Raw genomic sequence first — 21,325 nt, forward strand, 5'->3', positions numbered from 1 at the left:
AACAGCCCCACAGGGTTCCCAAGGAACGCCTGATGAATTCAAACTGCTGACCGTTTGGTGAGCAGCCTTAGCTCTTAATCACCAGGGTTTCCTCATAAATGACAGGCAAAGCTATTTCCATATTTTATCATTTTACACTAGTTTGCACTCAAGTTCTTCATGTAAGTTGAACAAAACAATGCACAGGTTTTCCAAGTGTCATTATTTTGTGTGCAATGCCTTACAGCTTTTTTACTTTTATCCTTCCAATAGCTCCTCCTCTCTGCTTTTGAAGGGTGAAATATGGAGGGAGAAATGAAGTCCAGGCCAAGAACAAACAGAATAGGAAAAGGATGCTGCTACTACGTGACGGAAAAGGCAGACAGAGGTGGGTGGCTGAGTAAGAACCTGAGCGCTGTTGGGGGATGGAACAGCCAATGGTGGAGTGTTTAAGAAACTAGTGAAACTTCTCATTACTTTGAGAGGAGGTTCTCTGCCAGGTTGGCGATTAGTTTGCAGTGTTGGTGTGACCTTTCAGCAGGAGGCACACCTCCTGGGGGTAAAGGTCTGAATTGGTGAGCACACCAGGAAATGTCACGTAAATTCCCAGGGAGCTCCATGATGACCCCCCAGAGTCTGGCACATGGTAGTGTGCCAGTTACTGGGAACCTGGTTTCTGTGCCTGAGCCACGGCCATTGCCGCGTGGCATTCAGGCATGTCTGGGCTTGTCTGGGGGTCTGCAGGAAGAGTCTATTTGCATGAGGGCCTGAGGAGTCTCCCTGAAGAGAATTGACTGGAAAAGAGTGCCAGCCAGATCAGCCTGGCCCAGAACAAAACCTCAGTGCCTGTGGAGAGGAGCAGTGAAGTGTTCTGCAGGGAATTTGTCTCTCAGCCATGGAAGATACCTGAGTCCTGGGAGTGGAAGGCCTAAAGTAAAAGCTGGCTGAACTGTTTAATTGTGGCAAGGAATGAAATGGGATGCAGTAGCACAAGGGAGGAGGGCCCTTATCTCTACTTCTACTTGAACCCCACGTACCCCAAAACGGCTTAGACCCCTCTAGTGATCTAGAGAGGTCATTATGGCTAGTAGGGTGGTTAGGAGAAGCGCAGTCTGGAGGTGTAGGCCCTAGCGGGCAGCAGCTTGTGCTTTTTGCATCTTTGGGGGCTATCGTAAACCTTAGAAGTAGGTATCCTGAATAGGGCTAGAATTAAAAAGGGGAAAATGGCAGATAACCCTTGGTAGCTGGCCAAAATTTTCTAGCTGAAGGTGCTTTGTAGGTATTCCTGATACTCCTAGGAATAATTAGGGGAGAATTTACCCAGGACAAGAAACCTGAAAGACATGGTGGCCAATAAAATACAAAGAAGTCTATACCCACTGCCCTTAATGAATATGTTGAGCTCACTTTAAACCAGGACTGGGTCAGTTTGACTTATTATTCCAACAATGTTTAAATAATTTTAGAGTAAAGCTGTAACAGAGAAAGAGAAAAAAATCCCAAAGGGCCCTTCCCTGGAGCAATAGTCTAAGCAAGTTCTACTGACTGCTGGCCTTAAAGTTTTCTAGATTACTCTGGTTCCAAGGTGTGGGCAGTTTAGAAAGGAATTCAATCTGTTGGCACCATTCCTGCTTGGCAAAGGTACCTATTAATTAATCAAGGACCTTCCAGTCAGCTTGGGGCTGCCAGCCCCGCTTTTGGCACAGGAGCCAGAGATACCGTGACTGGGAAAAATCAGTGTGCGATTACACCAGGCGGGCAGACAGGCTGGAGCCGAGCACAAGCTCTGAGTCTGAGCATCAGAGTAGCAAATCTCAAGCTGACTGTTAAAATGTGGGTTTTTTTGGTGATTTGTCCATTAATTTGTGCCATCATAATGCATATTAAAATACTTTTCATATTAATAACTAAGCCAAATTAATTTCCCTGTAATTTAATTAAGACAGCATTGTCTTTCCGTGTGCATTTGCAGTACGGATGCAACCATTTTCAAGCATGTGAATGAGAAGTTTGGAAGAAAGGATGTTGTATTTGTTTGCCTTGAATTTGAACTGGAAAAGGATCTGAGTGGTCACCTAACCCAGCTTCATTTTCCTACAGATGAGTAAGCCAAGGCCCAAAGGGGTTGGACATTAAGTGACTTTCCTAAGGAGTCTCTGGTGAGTAGAAGAGGAAGCCTGGAATGCTTCTGTCTTTTCCACTGTAACAAAGAGATCCCAATCATTGTCTTTTTTCCCCCTTTCTTTTTAGATTTATTTTTTAATGAAGTAAATTCACATAATGTAAAATTAACCATTTTAAAGCGAACAGTTTAATGGCGTTTAGTACATTCACCATGTTGTGTAATCACTACCTCTAGCTACTTCCAAGGAACCCTGGTGGTGTAGTGGTTAAGAGCTTGGCTGCTAACCAAAAGGTCGGCAGTTCAAATCCACCAGCCGCTCCTTAGAAACCCTATGGGGCAGTTCTACTCTGTCCTATAAGGTCACTATGAGTCAGAATAGACTTGACGGCAACAGATTTGGTTTTGGGTGTAGATCTAGTTCCGACAGGTCCCTGGGTAGCACAAACAGTTTGCAAAACGTTGGGGGTTCAAACCCATCCAGCAGCACCACAGAAGAAAGGCCTGGTGATTGGCTTCCATAAAGATGACACCCAAAAAACCCTGTGGAACTCTGTTCTACTCTGTAACACGTCGGGCAGAGTCAACTCTACAGCAACAGATTTTTGGTTTTAAATCTAGTTCCAAAACATTTTTATCACCCAAGAATAAAACCCTGTACCCATTAAGCAGTTACTCCATATTATCCCCAGCCCCTGGCAACCACCAATCTGCTTTCTGTCTCTGTGAATTTACCTATTCTGGATATTTCATATAAATGGGAGTATATAATATGTGACCTTTTATGTCTGGCTTCTTTCACTTAGCATAATGTTTTTAAGGTTCATCCATGCTATAGCATGTATCAGTACCTCATTCCTTTTTATGGCTGAATAGTATTCCATTGTGTCTATATATACCTTAATTTATTTAACCATTCATCCATTGATGGACGCTTGGGTTGTTTCCATCTTTTGGCTATTGTGAGCAGTGCTACCATGAATACCTGTGTACAAGTATTTGTTTTGCGTAGCAGTTTTCAAGTCTTTGGGGTATATACCTAGAACTGGAATTGTTGTGTCATATAGTAATTGAAGATCATGAGGATGGCGTGGGACCAGGCAGTGTCTTTTTCTGTTGTACACAGGGTTGCTATGAGTTGGAACCGACTCGACAGCACCTGACAACAAAATGGTAATTGAAAGGAGCCTGGTGGTGCAGTGGTTACGCACTTGGGTGCTAATCAAAAGGTCTGTGGTTCTAACCAACCAGCCATTCCTCGGGAGAAAGATGTGGCAGTCAGCTCCCATAAAAGATTTACAGTCTTGGAAACCCCACGGGGCAGTTCTATTCTGTCCTATAGGAGCGCTGTGAGTCGGAATTGACTCGACAGCTGTGGGTTTGGTTTTTGGTTTTTTATGGTAATTGAGGAGCCATCCAAACTGTTTCCCACAGCGGCTGCACCATTTTATATTCCTACTGGCAATGTACGAGAGCTCCATCATGTCCCTTTTTATTTCTGATGAAAATTGTCCACATTCCTTCTGCCTTTCAAGCCCTGCTGTGCTTGAGTTTTACTGTATCCAAAAAAAAAAAAAAAAAAATTTTTTTTTTTTAGCTGGTACCTGAATATTCTTTTTGTATGTTTTTGCCTTGCCATATCACCAGGAGATTTATCATTATGTTGAATTACTTTTATGTGGACAAGGGATCTTTTATTTATTGAGTTATGAAACAAACACTTCTGTAACGCCATATCCCAGGTGCTGCGCTCTAAATGCTTTACAAAAAAATCACCTCAAATAATTCTTGTAATAACACCAAGAAGTGGGTACTATTATTATCCCCCATTGTGAAGATGACAAAAATGAGGCACAGGGCGACTAAGAAACTTGTCCAAGGTCACATAGTGAGTATGACAATGCATGACAAAATTTGAAAAATTAGAGTGTAGTAAAATCAGGGAAAAAAATTTCATTTTGAGCCACTTGCTTGGCATAGAAATCTTTTTGCCTTTAAGTCATCTTTTTTTGTTATGACTCTTAAAATAACACTTTCACCAAGTTTCATTATTGGTTTTCCGACTGCTATTCGGTGGAAAAGGGAGATAAGCAAAACTTACCATGTATTATTTAGTTGACTACAGTAGAAGTAATTTTACAAGGTAAGATTTCCTTCTTGCTCCATTCCAATCATGGCCAAGTGTCTCCAGGAATCCAACACCAATTCTGCCATGTTCAGGTGTGTTGAGAATAGTCGTTGGTAATGAGCTGTGTCGTTGGGCTGGGCTGCTTGGTTTACCACTCAGGAAACAGAAAGTGCAATAAATTTAAATGGTGATGGTAGAATAAGGGGACAGTGCCTGGAGTGAATGTTTGCATCTTGAGCTCTCTGGTATGAATTGGATTTAGAGTTAGAGGTATCTGAATATGTCCCTTTCCCTGTGGAGTCAGCCATCCTACTCCTTTGCAGGTCTAAGGTACCCTGCTGCCGTCAAGTTGATTCCAACTCATAGCGATCCTAAAGGACAGAGTAGAACTGCCCCATATGGTTACCAAAGGAGTGCCTGGTGGATTCAAACTGCCAACCTTTTGGTTAGCAGCCGTAGCTCTTAACTACTATGCTACCAGGGTTTCCGCAGGTCTAAGAGGAGGGCAAAGAAAGTGACTTTCAATATTGGTGCTTGTTTCTCGGCATATGGATATTAAGTTTAATCTTCTCTCACTTGCTTTTTTAATAATTGTAGCCATGTACAGATGCTAAGAAGTATGACATATCAGGAGTATTCATTAATATTTTCCCATTCAACTCTTCTTTGAGCTGAAAATGTCTAAAAAGCATTTACTGTGGCAGAAAACATGGCATCAATCATAAAAATACAGCACAAAAAAAACAAAACAAAACCAAGCCCATTGCCTTCAAGTCGATTCCAACTCTTAGTGACTCTGTAAGATAGAGTAGAACTGCCCCATAGGGTTTCCAAGGAGCAGCTGGTGGATTTGAACTGCCAACCTTTTGGTTAGCAGCCAAGCTCTTAACCACTGTCAGCTTTAATGTAGGATATTTTAAAGAACACTTTTTTTGTTCTTTTTTATAAAGGCTGTTCCAAAGGTGTTCCCAAATTCTATTCATGAGAATTTTAATCTTTTTTTTTCTTCAGGTATTTTTCTTTATTTAAGAAATATAACAAGGTAGCTTAAAGCCCTATTCGCCTTTCTGCTGCCTCAGAGGCAATTACTATCAAGTGGATTTGCGCCCAGGATTCTTGCAGCCTTATTGGGCTAACGACTCTCTCAACATTTATGTTTTTATGCTATAATGCAAATGTTTGTAGCCACTCCAGTATCTCATATCACTTTATGAATTGAAAGTGTTGACATTCGCATTTTCATACTGAATGTACCCATTGGCACGTCACTTCACCTTTTTTTTTTTTATTATTGTGTTTTAGGTGAAAGTTTACAACAGAAATTAGTTTTCCATTCGAAAATTTTATACACGAATTGTTCTGTGGCATTAGTTGCAATCCCGGCAATATGTCAGCATTCTCCCCCTTTCCCTTTCCACCCTGGGTTCTCAGAGTCCATTCATTCAGTTTTCCTGTCCCTTCCTGCCTCCTCGTCTTTGCTTTTGGGCAGGTGTTGCCCTTTTGGTCTCGTATACTTGATTGAACTAAGAAGCACATTCCTCACGTGTGTTATTGTTAGCTTTATAGGCCTATCTAATCTTTTTTTTAATCTTTGGCTGAAAGGTGGACTTTGGGAGTGGCTTCAGTTCTGAGTTAGCAGGGTGCTGGGGGACCACAGTCTCAGGGGTTCCTTCAGTTTCTGTTAGACCAGTAGGTCTGGTCTTTTTCTTTTTTAATTGAATTTCATTGTACATTTTTCTTCCTCTATGTCCAGAACCCTCTGTTGTGATCCCTGTCAGAGTGGTGATGGTAGCTGGTCACCATGTAGTTCTTCTGAGCTCTGGCAAGAATTTTACATCTTAATGTATATTTTTTATTAAAAAAAACACTTATTTCAGAGTTACAGAAAAATCGTGAAGATAATACAGAATTCTCATATGCCTCACACCCTGCATCCCCTATTATTAACATTCTATATTAATATGGTATGTTTCCCACAATTAATGAATGAACACTGATACATTATTATTAACTGGAGTACATACTTTATTCATATTTCCTTAGTTTTTACCTAATGTCCTTTTATTGTTCTAGAATCCTACTGAGATTGTACAGTATTCAAAATTAGTGTATAGAGTTTCAGTAAAATATATATACCAAGTCAGTCTTTTCAGCTTTTTAGCTCCTGCAGAAACTATTCCAGAGATCCCAGGGTAAGAAAGAACGGATGCCTGATGGAACATGCTTTCTGCCCTTCCTAACAGTTAACTGCCTGAGGGTTGGTTGCATTGCTTTCAGAAGACCACAGGTCCTTTCGGAGGTCCTCTCTGTACTCTCCATGTACTATCAGGTACCATCCATGTAGCCACGTGTCTCTCTGGGTCCAGGTAGCCTCTCCCTCCCCTCACCCCTTCTGGCCTGGTGGTGGTGGGTAGGAGGGAGTGATAAAAGCTCCATTAGCTGAGAAGGGGGAGCTGGCACACCCTTCTAACAAAAAAACTGACAAACCCCTTTGCTGTTGAGTGGATTCCAAGTCATTGTGACCTTACAGAACAGAGTAGAACTGCCCCATAGGCAAGGGCAGATTAAGCAGTGAGCAAGGTACACACAGGCTTACTGAGCAAGGTACACAAGGCGCACTGAGCAAGGTACACACAGGCTTACTAAGCAAGGTACACAGAGGCTTAGTTGTGTTTACTGACTAATCTGTGGTACACAATTTCACATGGGTTTCACCACATCTTTGAGGTGGTGAAAAACAGGTGAAATTGTACACTAAAGATTAGAAAATAAGCACAAATAAGCCCTTGCATACTTTGTTTATTGGGTAACCCGTCCCTGCCCATAGGGTTTCCAAGGCTATAAATCTTTATGGAAGCAGACTGCCACATCTTTTGCCCATGGAGTGGCTGGGCAGGTGTCCTAAACCAGTCTAGGCCAGTCGTCTCAACCTGGCTCTAAATTGGAATCACTTGGGAGCTTTTAAAAACTCTCCAGCTGGTCCCCACCCCAGACTAATAAAATTTCAGGAGATAAGGCCTAGGTACTAGAAGTTTAAAAAAAGAGAAGCAAAAAAAAAAAAAACACCCCTGGTGATTTTAATGCGCAGCCAGGGTTAAGAACTGCTAGCCTAATCGAAGAGAAGAACTGATCTTGAAGGAGGAGGTCCCTCTATTTTCTTTTCTACTGAACAGGGAGAAGGGAAACATGTAGCCTGGTGGCCTCTGGCAGGGGTCTAGTCACTGCAAAGAGAGCCAGCCTCAGGGAGAAGCCAACACTGAGGCACGCAGAGAAGAGTGGTGATAAAACTTGGGACTTCAGTGACATCATGGAGCTGCTTATCTTACTGTTCCTGGAGCCTGTCCTACATCTGGACTTCCAGTTATGTGAGATAACATATATTTCCTCATTTTTAAAGTGACTTTAAAATTTAAGTGATACAAATAAGTCAGACACAGAGGGACAAATAGTGCATGATCCCACTTATATGGAATATCCAGAATAGGAAAATGCATAGAGGCCAAAGTTTCCTAGTGGCTACTGGGGGCAGGTGAGAGAGAGGAATGGGGAGGTGTTGCTTCAGGGGTATTGAGTTTCTGCTAAGAGCTGTGAAGACATTTGGAAATTAACAGTGGTGATGGTCGTACAACATGGTAAACATCGTCACTGCATGGTACATGTAAAAATGGTTGAAATGGCAAATGTTTTGCTGTATATATTACATCACAATACAATTTTTTAAAAAGTTTTAAGTCATAGTTTTCCACTACTAGCAGCCAAGAGCATTCTAACAGGTACACCAGAGAAATGTGTGATCGCTCCATAGCCACAATAAGCAGCCTCAGCCATTAAAGAAGGAGCCCCTAGGTGGTGTAAATGGTTAAGTGCTTGATGACTAGCCAAAAGGTTGGCAGTTCGAACTCACCCGGAAGTGCCTTAGCAGACAGGCCTGACAGCCTTGAAAACCCTGTGGAGCAGTTCTCTGCACATGTGGGGTGGTAATCAACTTGATGACAACTAACAACATCCTTAAAGACAGCTTTCCTAGGTGTCACTTCTCCATACTCTGGAGGACCAGCTTCCTCGTCAGAAGTCTGACTCCATGGAGGCCAGATAGACAGGGGCAACAGGATGGGTTTAGTGCAGCCTGTAGCAAAAGCTCCAGATTGTACATTTCCAGCTCTGAGATTCAAGAGTGTTTTCTTCTCCCCAACAAAGGAAATGCACAGGATACAAAAAGACCTGGCAGTTTATCTTATGTTTAAAGTAATTAGTTTTTTCTTTGCACCTAAGTAAATAATCTCTTATTGGTCAACATTGGAGGTTATAATCATATTCTTCACAAAATGTTTTCTGAAATTTGTGAATTTGTTTTCAGGCAATCATCCATCTTTTATATTTATAATAGAAAATATAAATATTCAACAGTATGAGCTAGTTGGAACAAAGTAAATGTCCAGCAAATGTTTTATTGTATAAATTTAGTATAGCTAAAAAAAAAAAAAAAAGCAAACCCGTTGCTGTCAAGTTGATTCCGACTCATAGCAACCCTATAGAACAGAGTAGAACTGCCCCATAGGGTTTCCAAGGAACAGCTGGTGGATTGGAACTGCTGACCTTTTGGTCAGCAGGCAAACACTTAACCACTGGACCACCAGGACTCCATTTAGTATGTTGTTGTTAGGTGCCGTTGAGTCAGCTCCAACTCATAGAGACCCCAGGCACAGCAGAACGAAATACTGCCCGGTCCTGCAACATCCTCACAATTGTTGCTATGCTTGAGCCCATTGTTGCAGCCACTGTGTCAGTCCATCTCATTGAGGGCCTTCCTCTTTTTTGCTGATGTTATTTTACCAAGCATGATGTCCTTCTCCAGGGACTGATCCCTCCTGACAACATGTCCAAAGTATGTGAGGTATAGTCTCGCCATCCTTGCTTTTAAGGAGCATTCTTGGTTGTACTTCTTCCAGGACAGATTTGTTCATTCTTTTTGCGGTCCATGGTATATTCAGTATTCTTTCCCTACACCACAATTCAAAGCCATCAATTCTTCTTTGGTTTTCATTATTCATTGTCCAGCTTTCGCATGTGTACGAGACGATTGAAAACACCACAGCTCCGGTCAGGTATTCCTTAGTCCTCAAGGTGACATCTTTGCTTTTGAATACTTTAAAGAGGTCTTTTGCAACAGATTTGCCCAATGCAATGCGTCTTTTGATTTCTTGACTGCTGCTACCATTGGTATTGACTGTGAATCCAAGTAAAATGAAATCCTTGACAACCTCAATCTTTCCTCCATTTATCATGATGTTGCTTATTGGTCCATTTGTGAGGATTTTTGTTTTCTTTTTGTTGAGATGTAATCCATACTGAAGACTGTCGTCTTTGATCTTCATCAGCAAGTGCTTCAAGTTCTCTTCACTTTCAGCAAGCAAGGTTGTGTCATCTGCATAACGCAGGTTGCTAATGAGTCTTCTTCCAATCCTGATGCCGCATTCTTCATATAGTCTGGCTTGTCAAATTATTTGCTCAGCATACAGATTGAATAGGTATAGCGAAAGGAAACAGCCCTGATGCACACCTTTCCTGATTTTAAACCATGCAGTATCCCCTTGTTCTGTTTGAAAAACTGCGTTTTGATCCTTGTACAGCAACAGATTCCTCATGAGCACAATGAAGTGTTCCGGAATTCCTATTCTCTGCAATGTTATCCATAATTTGTTATGATTTACACAGTCAAATGCCTTAGCATAGTCAATAAAACACAGGTAAACATACTTCTGGTATTCTCTGCTTTCAGCCATGATCCATCTGACATCAGCAATGATATCCCTAGTTCTACTTCCTCTTCTAAATCCAGCTTGAATTTCTGGCAGTTCCCTGTTGATATACTGCTGCAGCTACTTTTGAAGGATCTTCAGCAAAATTTTGCTTGCACGTGATATTAATGATATGGTCCAATAATTTCAGCATTTGTTTGGATCACCTTTCTTGGGAATAGGCATAAATATGGATCTTTTCCAGTTGGTTGGCCAGGTAGCTGTCTTCCAAATTTCTTGGAATAGATGAGTGAGCACTTCCAGTGCTGCACCCATTTGTTGAAATGTCTCGGTTGGTATTCTGACAATTCCTGGAGACTTGTTTTTTTCCAATGACTTCAGTGCAGCTTGGACTTCTTCCTTGAGTACCATCCGTTCCTGATCATGCGTTACCTCCTGAAATGGCTGAATGTTGACCAGTTCTTTTTGTTATAGTGGCTCTATGTATTCCTTCCATTTTCCTTTGATGCTTCCCGTGTTTTTAAAATATTTTCCCTGTAGAATTCTTCAATATTGCAATTCAAGGCTTGGATTTTTTCTTCAATTCTTTCAGCTTGAGAAATGCTGAACGTGTTCTTCCCTTTTGGTTTTCTATCTTCAGCTGTTTGCACACGTCATCATAATACTTTGTCTTCCCAAGCTGCCCTTTGACATCTTCTGTTCAGTTATTTTACTTCATCATTTTTTCCTTTTCTTTTAGCTACTTGACATTCAAGAGCAAGTTTTCAGATCTATTCTGACATCCATTTAGGTCTTTTCTTTCTCTCCTGTCTTTTTAATGACTTCTTGCTTTCTTCACATATGATGTCCTTGATGTCATTTCACAGCTCATCTGGTCTTCAGTCAGTGTTCAACATGACAAATCTATTCTTCAGATGGTCTCTAAATTGAGATATACTTAAGGTCATACTTTGGCTCTCGTGGGCTTGTTCTAATTTTCTTCAGTTTCAACTTGAACTTGCATATGAGTAATAGATGCTCTGATTGGCAGTTGGCCCCTGGCCTTGTTCCGCTGATGATATCGAGCTTTTCCATTCTCTCTTTCCACAGATGTAGTCTTTTTGATTCCTGTGTATTCCATCTGGTGAGCTCCATGTGTATAGTAGCTGTTTATGTTAGTGAAAAAAGGTATTTGCAATGAAGAAGTTGTTGGTCTTGCAAAATTCAGTCATAGTATCTCCAGCATTGTTTCTATCATTTTCCAACTACCAATGCTTCTTCTTTGTTTCCAACTTTCACATTCTAATCACTAGTAATTATCAGTGCACCATGATTAGCATGTTCAATCAATTTCAGACTACAGAACTTGGTAAAAGTCTTCAATTTCTTGATCTTTGGCCTTAGTGGTTGGTGCGTAAATCTGAATAATAGTCGTATTAACTGGTCTTCCTTGTAGGCGTATGGATATTATCCTATCACTGACAGTGTTATACTTCAGGATAGATCTTGAAATGTTCTTTTTGATGATGAATGCAACACCATTCTTCTTCAAGTTTTTCCCAGCATAGTAGACCATCTGACTCAAAATGACCAATACCAGTCCATTTCAGCTCACTAATGCCTAGGATACTGATCTTTATGCATTTCATCTCATTTTTTAATGATTTCCAGTTTTCCTAGATTCATAACTTCATACATTCAAGGTTCCTATTATTAATGGATGTTTACAGCTGTTTCTTCTCATTTTGAGTTGTGCCACATCAGCAAATGAAAGTCCTGAAAGCTTGACTCCATTCATGTAATTAAGGTCAACTCTGCTTTGAGGAGGCAGCTCTTCCCCACTTGTACTTTGATTGCCCTTCAACCTGAGGGGCTCATCTTCTGGCACTGTATCAGACAATGTTCCGCTGCTATTCATTAAGTTTTCACTGGCTAATTCCTTTTAGAAGTAGACCACTGGGTCCTTCTTCATTTAGTATAAAACCAAAAACTCACTGCCGTTGAGTCGATTCCAACTCATAGCAACCCTATAGAACAGAGCAGAACTGCCCCATAGAGTTTCCAAGGAGCACCTGGCGGATTCGAACTGTTGACCTCTTGGTTAGCAGCCATAGCACTTTAACCACTATGCCGCTAGTGCTTTGTCATTTTAAATGATATAGTAGTTTACAAAACAGAATATGAGGTAAGATTCCTTTTTTGTTGAAAATAATAATAATAATGCCCTACACAAGGAGAAGGGATGGAGGAAGGAGAGAGAGAGAGGGAGACCAAGATGTTATTAACTATTGTTTCTGGGTGAGTGGGAATATGGAAATTCTTTATGTCTTATTGTTTGTATTTTCTGATTTTTCTCTAATGGGCACATATTGTTGCTTTTGTAGGAAGGTATTTTTTAAAGGATATGGGTTTTTCTTTCCTACTTAAAAACAAATCTTTAATTACTTCATGTGCAAGTCATTGGCTTGTTTACTGTCAGTACCATTTCCGCCCTTCTGTGAACTGCTCCTTGGATGTGGCTGGAATCTTGTGAATTGCATTTCCCAGACCCCCTTGCCAACTTGCCCAGTTAGATGCTGCCAGTAGGAAGCACTAGTGGGAGACCAGATGAAAGGAAGGAAAAGTCTTTTTTTTTTTTTTTTTCCTGCTTTGGCAGTGGCTATGGCAGCGAGTGGCAGCTGTGGGCTCCAGTGGTCTTCAGCTGTTCCAGCATCAGCATCAATGGTGCAGGCTACCTCAGCCACTTCCAGCAGTGTCAGAGGCAGGCTCAATCCTGGGATATGATAACATCACCACCTCCCTTTTGTTCCTCCAGCCTTAGAAGTGACCATGACTTCCAGCAGATACTTATCTCTAGGTCACCTCACCTTCCCCTTTTTGTTCCTCCAACCTTTCTAGAGCTTTTGTGATGGATCCCTTATGTTAAATTCCCTCTGTTTGGAATACCTAGAGTGATTTCTGTTGTCCTAACTGGACACTGACTGATATGCTCGCGTACTGTCAATTCCTACATCTAATTCACCAGCAAATCCAGTCAGTTCTGTCAAATTGTAACTCCAGCCTCTCTTCACCCCTCTAATCTACACTGCCACCACCAGTCCAGACCATCATCATCTGTTACCTGGATTACTGCAACAACCTTCTCTCAAGTCTCCTTATTTCTGCGCTTGTCCCACATCAATCCATTCTCTACACAGACGCCAGGGCTATCTTCCTAAAACATATGTAAGATGGTGGCAAGCTCCTTTGTATAGCCTTTGCACTTAAAATAAAACCCAAACTCGTTCACATGGCCTACAAAGTCCTGTGTGATCATCTTATCATAGTGCCTTTGTCTTCTTCATTCACTACCATCCAGCTGCACCACTTTTCTTTTAGGTCTTCGAAACAAATCAAGCTCTTTCCTACTTCAGCAGCTTTGCATATGTTGTCTCTTCACCTTGAAATATCTTCTTCCTACCCTTTATAATGGTAGCTTCTACTCGTCATTTCCTACATGCCATTTCCTCAAAAAGCCTTTCTTACCACCCCAATAAAAGTAAGCATTGTCCATCTCAGCTCCTTGCTTATTTTCTTTCTAGTGCCTATCAAAATTTGATATATTTCGTTTAAATGGCTCTGTTTTATGCCTATCTCACTGAGGAGTATGAGAGCAGGAACCTGTTCATCATAGTATTTCCAGAGTCCAGCACAGTGCCTGACACAAATCGGCTGTTCATTCTATATTGAATGAGTGCTCTGCCTATTTGACTGTTTCCACAGGCATACATAGAAATGAGGGAAATTTGGTTTATTTAGATATATCCTTTATTGTTAGATGTTAAAAGGTGTTTCTGGCAAATAAAAAAAAAAAAAGCCAAGGGTTAATTAAAATCTAAAAAGAGGAAAGAAAATAAAAACATTTTTGAAAAAGAGACCAAATTGGTGAAAGACACATAAAGAGTGGAAAATTCTTCCCATGATATAGTGGCAAAATTTTCTACCAAATTTGATCTAATCCACATTTTTCTGTTAACAAATTTGCTACCAACTGATTTGCCTAAATTGATTTAATCCCATTAGCTAATGCTGATTCAGTTCTCTAAACTTGTTTTTCAGTTTTTAAGGGTGTATGAAGGGCAAGCAGAGAATTTCACTTAGGATTAGATCTCACCGATGCAGTAGTTCTACCTCTGGATTTCTTACATTCTTCCCTTAGTCAGTCAACAAATTGTGTGTGCGCGCATGCGTGTGTTTTGTGTGCCAGGCACTGTGCTAGGTGTAGAATGCGGAGGTAAACAAGACAGACAGGATTCCTGTGCTTCTGAGGCTTATATGCAAAAGGAGAGACAGACAGTAAACGAGGAAGCACATGTAAATACAATAATTTCTTGTAGTGATTAAGTACTGTGAGAAAATGAAACAGCAGAATGTAATGGGTGATAGAAGGCGTTACCATCAAGTTATGGACGAACAAACCTTCCCTGAGAAGGCAGCACTTGAGCTGAGGTCAGTTACCGCAAGGAGCCAGCAGAGCCATATTGAGATTTCAGAGGCCTTAGAGACTAAGAAGATTATGTACCCTTCCTTCTCCTAATTTCCCCCTCCTGATACCCCTCCCACCCCCCCACCCCCACCCCCACCCCACCAGGTAATTCAAAACAAACATAATCAACCAAGGCTTAAAATAAGTGCAAAGAAGATCAACAAAGTCCTGATTCCTCCCTACGGTAATTACTTCTATTTTTTTTTTTTTTTTTGGAGAATATTAAAAATCAAATTCGAAAGTATTTTCTCATTTTCAGGGCTCTTTCTTTGCTGATATTCCAAATATACGTTTAATCCCTTTATTGAGTTATCTAGTACTTGGAGCCATCCATGAAAAAACCTGAGGAAAGAACATTCCAGGAAAAGGGAAGAACAAATGCAAAGACCCTGAAGTGAGAGCTTGTTGCATACAGCCCATGTGCCAAATAAAGCTATATTGGAACAGAGCCATGCCCATCCTTTATATATTGTCTGTTTTTGAACTTAGAACCCTGACAGCAAGTGCTCCTTAAATAATGTTGTTTCCTAGGCACTTCAGCTGCCTCACCCTAGTCCCACCGCTCTCATTGCATACAGCAGCACCCTAGACACCATATGTCCCACAAAGCCTAAAATATTTACTACCTGCCCCATGGCAGAAAAAGTCTGCCAGCCCCTGAGAAAGAGGGTGGCTGGAGAGTCATGGCAGATTGAGAGGAAAGGTAGAAAATGGGGCAGAACAGGAAGGAAGGGACCTGGCCATTTGGGTTATGAAGGCAATAGTGAAGAATTCAGTTTTTTTGTTTTATTTTTGTTAGAAGTAGGATCAGCGGCTGGAGAAAACCGAAACATTTTCTATTCAGTTATGGAGGAAGTATGATTTCATTTTTTAAAAGATGACTTTGGCAGCTGAATAGAGAATGGTTGGAGAGGGGTAGGCACGACAAAAGCAGGAACACCAGGTAGAAGTTATGGCGGTAGTCCCTGCTCTTTTCAGTAGGGAAAAAAAATGTCTTCCAAGCGTTCCCATCCAATTGATCTTCTTATACAAGAGACCTTTGATGTGCTTCTGCCCAGTTTTGGGCCCTCATAGGAATCTTCAGGGCTTTGATATCCCATTTAGCTCCCAGAGCCTCTGCCAGTCCGTCAGAGCCATAAGGACCACTCTGTGGATGCTGGTATCATCATCCAGCCCCTCCCCATGACAAGCCGGTGAAAAGCCTGGGCGTCTAAGGGCACGGTTCTAGGTTCTAGTGCTGTGGACCCTCCCTCATCCAGAGCCTTCCTAGGGTCTGCAGGTGCACCTGCCTGTGTGGGCTTCCGAGCTCAGGAGCCACATCTTTATCCACAGCAGGCTTGCCTCTCTTTGGTGCCGTCTACTCAGCCTGTCCGGGGCTCGCTTTTCACTCCTGTTTTCGTTCCTGAAGCTGTGGAAGGTGACGGAGGTTGGAGTTTCTGACAAAATATCCATGATTGATCTGGAGTTACTGTTTTCTGCCATCTTTCTTTTATTCTCTCAATATAACTGTATTCAAGGTTCAATTCAATTTTTAAAAAATAAATTGCTTTTCCCAAATCATTGTGGGTTTGAATTGGAATCTTCAGTGTAGAAACTGGCTGAAGGACACTTCTTTTTATAAGTCTATAGGCTACTTTATCAGATGAAGACAGAGCCTCAGAAGCACCTCAATAATAATATTAATAATAAAAAAGAAACTCTGGGGAAAAAAAGAAACCTTTACAGAGTATTTTTAGCTATTTTTCTTCATTAAAAGAATGACAAAGAAATGAGGAAAGTAAATGGAATTATTTCTTACTAAATATACTGGATCAACTCCTGACCCTGCCTCTCCATTTGTTTTCAAAGTTCTCTGCCTCCCTCACTCCCTGATTTATGTAACTATAATCCTTCTTGCTACTCTGGTTTACTCCTCACACTCCTTACAGTGTTTCTTCACCTCCCAACAGCAGCATGTTTTGACTGACAACTGGCAAACAGGACAAACAAAAAGGTGAAATCTGTTTAGAGGCTGTTTAGGCTACAGGAAGGTTGAGTGATTTAGAGACCATTCCCTAGAAAAGGACATCATGTTTGGTAAAGTAAAGGGTCAGCAAAAAACGAGAGAAGCCCTCCACGAGATGGACTAACAGAATAGCCACAACAATGGACTGGAACATACCAAAGATTATGAAGATGGTGCAGGACCAGGCAACGTTTAGTTCTGTTATACATAATGTGGAGTGGACTCCATGGCAACAACACTTTAAGAAAAAGAATACAAAACAGCAAACACAAAATGTCTGCCAAAAAAACCTGTGGCCGTTGACTCGATTCCGACTCATACAAAATACACTCAAAGCACACCAGTGCCAGTTGGCAGGAGGAGAAGTGTGATGGAGGGGAAATGAAAGTGGAAACAGCAGTGGTCTTAACCAAATTGTGATTAAAATAGCTAACTCTTACAATTTTTCAAGAACATATAACTGTAAGAACACAGTTCCCAGGCCCTTGACAGGGGCTGAATAATCTGGGAAGCACTGGGAGTTTAAGCTTCAGTAGCATCGTGGTACATCCCCCCTGGGGGGGGCATTTAAAAAAGTTTGAGAATCACCAGCATTAAGGAGAGGAAGCCAGATCAGAGGTTTCGGAACTTGACTGGTCATGTGAATCACCGAGACAGCTTTTTTAAATTTCAGATTCCAACGCTTTACTTTCTAAATATCCTGATTCAGTAAAAGTACGGAAATCTGTACTTTTAATAAATTGCAGAGCCAAGCTGAAGAAGCAATTTTCTTATTACAACTTTGGTTTTAATTTTTTAGATTTATAATTTGAATGGTGAATGTATGCACATGGCACAAAATTCAGAAGGGGAAAAAGGGTATCAATAGAAAGCAATTCTCCCTCCCATCCCATCCCACCCAGTGTTCATCACAGGAGGCAACCACTGCTACCACTGTGTTGTGTATTTAGGGCCTTGTTTTATCCAGAAATTATTCCGGAGATACCCAAACATACACAAGCAAATGTGCACATATAGAAATCTTTTCAACTTTAAAAGGTAGCAAACTCTACACAATGTTTGGCATCTAGCTTTTTTTCACAAAGCAATGTGTTGTAGGGCTCCTTCCCTATCAATACCTACAGATGTGCCTCATTATTAACAATTGCGTACCAGTTTATTGTATGAGAAACCCTGGGGGTGTAGTGGTTAAGGGCTACTGCTGCTAACCAAAAGGTCAGCAGTTTGAATCCACCAGATGCTCCTTGGAAACTGTATGGGGCAGTTCTATTCTGTCCTATGGGATCGTAGAGAGTCGAATCAACGCCAACAGGTTTTATTGTCTGAATGCACCATAATTTATCCATTCCCCTATTGACAGATCCACAGTACTGCTTACAGCTTCTTACTCTTATAAACAACGCTGCCATGAGTACCTTTGTACATATATCAGTTCCCACATGGGCCAGCATATCTGTAGGGCAAATTCCTGGAAGTAAAATCACTGGGTCAGAGTGGTTGTACATTTGTAATTTTGATAAATATTATCAAACTACCCTCTATAGAAATCACTCCCACTGCCAGAATATGAGGGTATCTGTTTCCCACACCCTTCCTGATGCGTCATTATTATTGTTTTATCTTTATCAATGTGATAGGTAAAAAATTGTATCTCTCATTGTAGTTTTAATTTTATTTTTTTTAACCATAGGTGAGTTAGAGCAACTTTTCATATTCCGAAGCAGCAAACGTGCTTCCATTTTTTGTTTGTTTTTTGGTGGCGAACTGCTCATATCCTTTACCCTTTTTTTTAATGGACTATTGGCCTTTTTCTTACTGACTTGTAGAAATCTATTACATTTTAGGGAAATTGCCCATGTCTGTAATATGAATTGCAAATATTCTTCCCAGTTTGTTGTTAGAGACTTTGCCATGCAGGTTTTTTTTTTTTTTAATGTCAAATTTAGCTTTCCAAAGCAGACCTCAAATTCTCGTAAAAAGGCTAGACTTAATGGTCAGACTGAGACTAGGAGGAGGTCATGGTCCCCAGACCTTCTGTTAGCCCAAGAGAGGAAACATTCCCAAAGCCAACTCTTCAGACAGGGATTGGACTGGACTATGGGATAGAAAATGATACTGGTGAGGAGTGAGTTTCTTGGACCAAGTAGACACATGAGACTATGTGGACAGCTCCTGTCTCTAGGGGAGATGAGAAGGCAGGGGGGGAACAGAAGCTGGCTGAATGAACATGGAAATAGAGGATGGAGGGAAGGAGTGTTCTGTCTCATTACAGGGAGAGCAACTAGGAGTATATATAAAAAAAAGCAAAGTGTATATAAGTTTTTGTATGAGAGACTGACTTGATTTGTAAACTTTCACTTAAAGCACAATAAAAATTAAAAAAAAATATTTAGTTTTCCAAGAGTGGGCTGTTTTCGATATGACAGTCAGGCAGGGATGGCATCTCTACAAAAGTGACATTAGACCTGAGACCTAAATTTCATTCGAAAAGCTGGAAACAGTGCTGTAGTCAGAAGGCTCTAAGGCAGGAATATGCCTAGTGTGTTAGAGGAGCAGAAAGAAGCCCCAGTGAATATGGTGCACCCAAAGGAAATGGTACACGATGAAGTACAGAGGTAGACAGGCCCCAAATCATGAAGGTTTTTGAAGGCCAGGGAAAGAGGTGTAGGCTATCTTTGTGGCCCCAGGGACAGAACCAAAATTAGTGCAAAAAATCATAGGAACACAGCTTAGGTTCTACACATTATTAGATGAGCTTTCTAATAATTATCAACCATCCAGTATGAAATGGGCTCCTGAGAGTATCTGTCAGTGAGTCTCTGATCTCTGGATTTTTTAGGCAGAAGCTCAACATAGCTTGGCGGAAACAGCATAGAAGAAACACAAGCATGAGATGGGGATTTGACGAGTTGACAATTACCTCCTTTCCAAGAATACCAAAATTCTCTGTGATTTTCTATAGTATATACACCTACTTTTCCCTTTCCGTGTGGCCTCTCTCCTCCTTTTCTATTCTTTCTCTTTCCATTGTCCTTTCCCATGTGATAGTTCTGCCAACGGTGTATTCTTGGCTCCACTGATAGCATTCAAGGCCAAGGTGATAGAGTGTTTCCATGGAAGTAGTTTCCTGTTTTCAGTGATACGTGTTTCTAGCTACGGTATCCACGTACCTGACATTGGACTCCTTTGACCCAGGAGTTCCTGAGGGCGGGAACCACAACTTTTCCCTCCTATGCTGTGTCCCTGTGTAGAGATGTGGATCCACTAGGTGCTTAATCACCAGGTGATGCTAACTGGCATTCACAGACTGTTCCTGCAAAAGAACAGCTCATTGCAGATAGTGTTATTTCCTTTTTACAGTTGAGATTTAGCAACAGTGAGGGTAATCCTGGCCTGAGGAGGCAGGCCAGGAAACTGATTCTAGAGCCTTCCCAGTAGGGGAGTTAAAGCCAAGATTATAGATGGGATCACGAAGACAGAATGCACTAGAGAGGGTGCTGAGAGGTGTGAAAACGAAGATCACATCCATGAGATTTCTAGCATAGGAACACCTTAAAAACTTTAGTCAGACAATATAATAGCAGTTGCGTAATAGCAGATTTAGAGAAAGGCTAGGTAGGATCTGGCACTAAGATGGGAAGAAAAAAAAACAGAGGACAGAGCCGGCTGCTCTCAGAACCTGGGGCCAGAATAGAAGCAGCCCAGCAGGGAGTTGGGGGAGGGGTGAAGAGGAGCGGAAACTTGTGGAGCACCTTCTCTAGGCCAGAAACTGCTAAGTGCTTTATATGTTTTTTCTTATTTAATTTTCACAGCAGTTCTCCAAGTTACAGATTATTATCCCACTTAAAAGAAAAGGAAAAAAAACATTGCTGTCGAATAGATTCCGACTCATAGTGACGCTGCAGGAAAAAGTAGAACTGCCCCATAGGGTTTCCAAGTGGATTCAAACTGCTGACCTTTTGGTTAGCGGTCCTAGCCCTTAACTACTGCACTACCAGGGCTCCAGCTTTTGCCGTTGTGTAAATTAAGGCTCAGAACAGTCGAGTAAGTTCCCTAAGGTCACACAGCCAGTAACTGATAGTGCTGGGATTTAGACCCAGTGTGATTCCAAAGCCTTGTCTCATTTCACTCCACCAGAGAAGAAGGAAAGTTCCCCTATCATCTCAAGACATTGGCTGGCAGCCCGGGCAGAGACCAGGAGGTCTCCAGATAAGTGTGAGATGTGCCATCAGCCAGGTAAACTGGATCAGCAGACATGCTCCACTCTGGGTAGAGACAAGGAAAGGAGAACTACAGTTACAACAGTTTTCTTGGCTTCTCTCCCCAGCCAAGTCAATAACATGTTTGTTCTAGGGCCTTGTTTTATACAAGTAATATCTCAGTGCGTCCTCAAAGGAAAACAGCAATGTGCTTAGTTTAGATGCACCAATTTCTCTCCAATTTTCTGTTTGCCTGAAGCCATATTCTCCTGACACATCTCTGGTCCATATACAGGGTCTCTCTCCCAACACCTGCTCCCCTACACACACACACTGATTTGGGATTGGAATTCTGTACGAAGAGGAAAGCTCTTTAATAAGAAAACAAACCTTAACATGCTTGTTTTTCCCCACTATGGATTTAGTTAGAGATGGCAGTGATCCTGTTTCGAGTACATTCCAATACAGTTAGGATACACAGCATAAAAAGTCCTAAATTTCGTGATTTGCTTACTGTTTACATTACAGAATTTATTGACTATACGAACAAAGGAAAACATTTGCAAATGGAGTAAGCAGCCAAAAATATACCAGGAAACAGGAGTTGATTTTCTACTTTTTAAAACAGT

General features: G+C 41.3%; 1 long non-coding RNA gene across 1 annotated transcript in view; it reads left to right on the forward strand.

Annotated features, from left to right (window-relative positions):
* The first annotated feature begins 2,101 nt into the window (after positions 1–2,101).
* The window catches only part of LOC126084697 (uncharacterized), a 36,096-nt gene continuing 16,872 nt past the window's right edge, over positions 2,102–21,325 (forward strand). The window contains exon 1 of the long non-coding RNA XR_007519053.1: positions 2,102–2,138. This is a non-coding gene — a long non-coding RNA (uncharacterized LOC126084697). The remainder of the gene's footprint in view (positions 2,139–21,325) is intronic.

This window comes from Elephas maximus, chromosome 10 (assembly GCF_024166365.1).
Source record: "Elephas maximus indicus isolate mEleMax1 chromosome 10, mEleMax1 primary haplotype, whole genome shotgun sequence".
In the NCBI taxonomy this organism is placed as follows: domain Eukaryota; kingdom Metazoa; phylum Chordata; class Mammalia; order Proboscidea; family Elephantidae; genus Elephas; species Elephas maximus.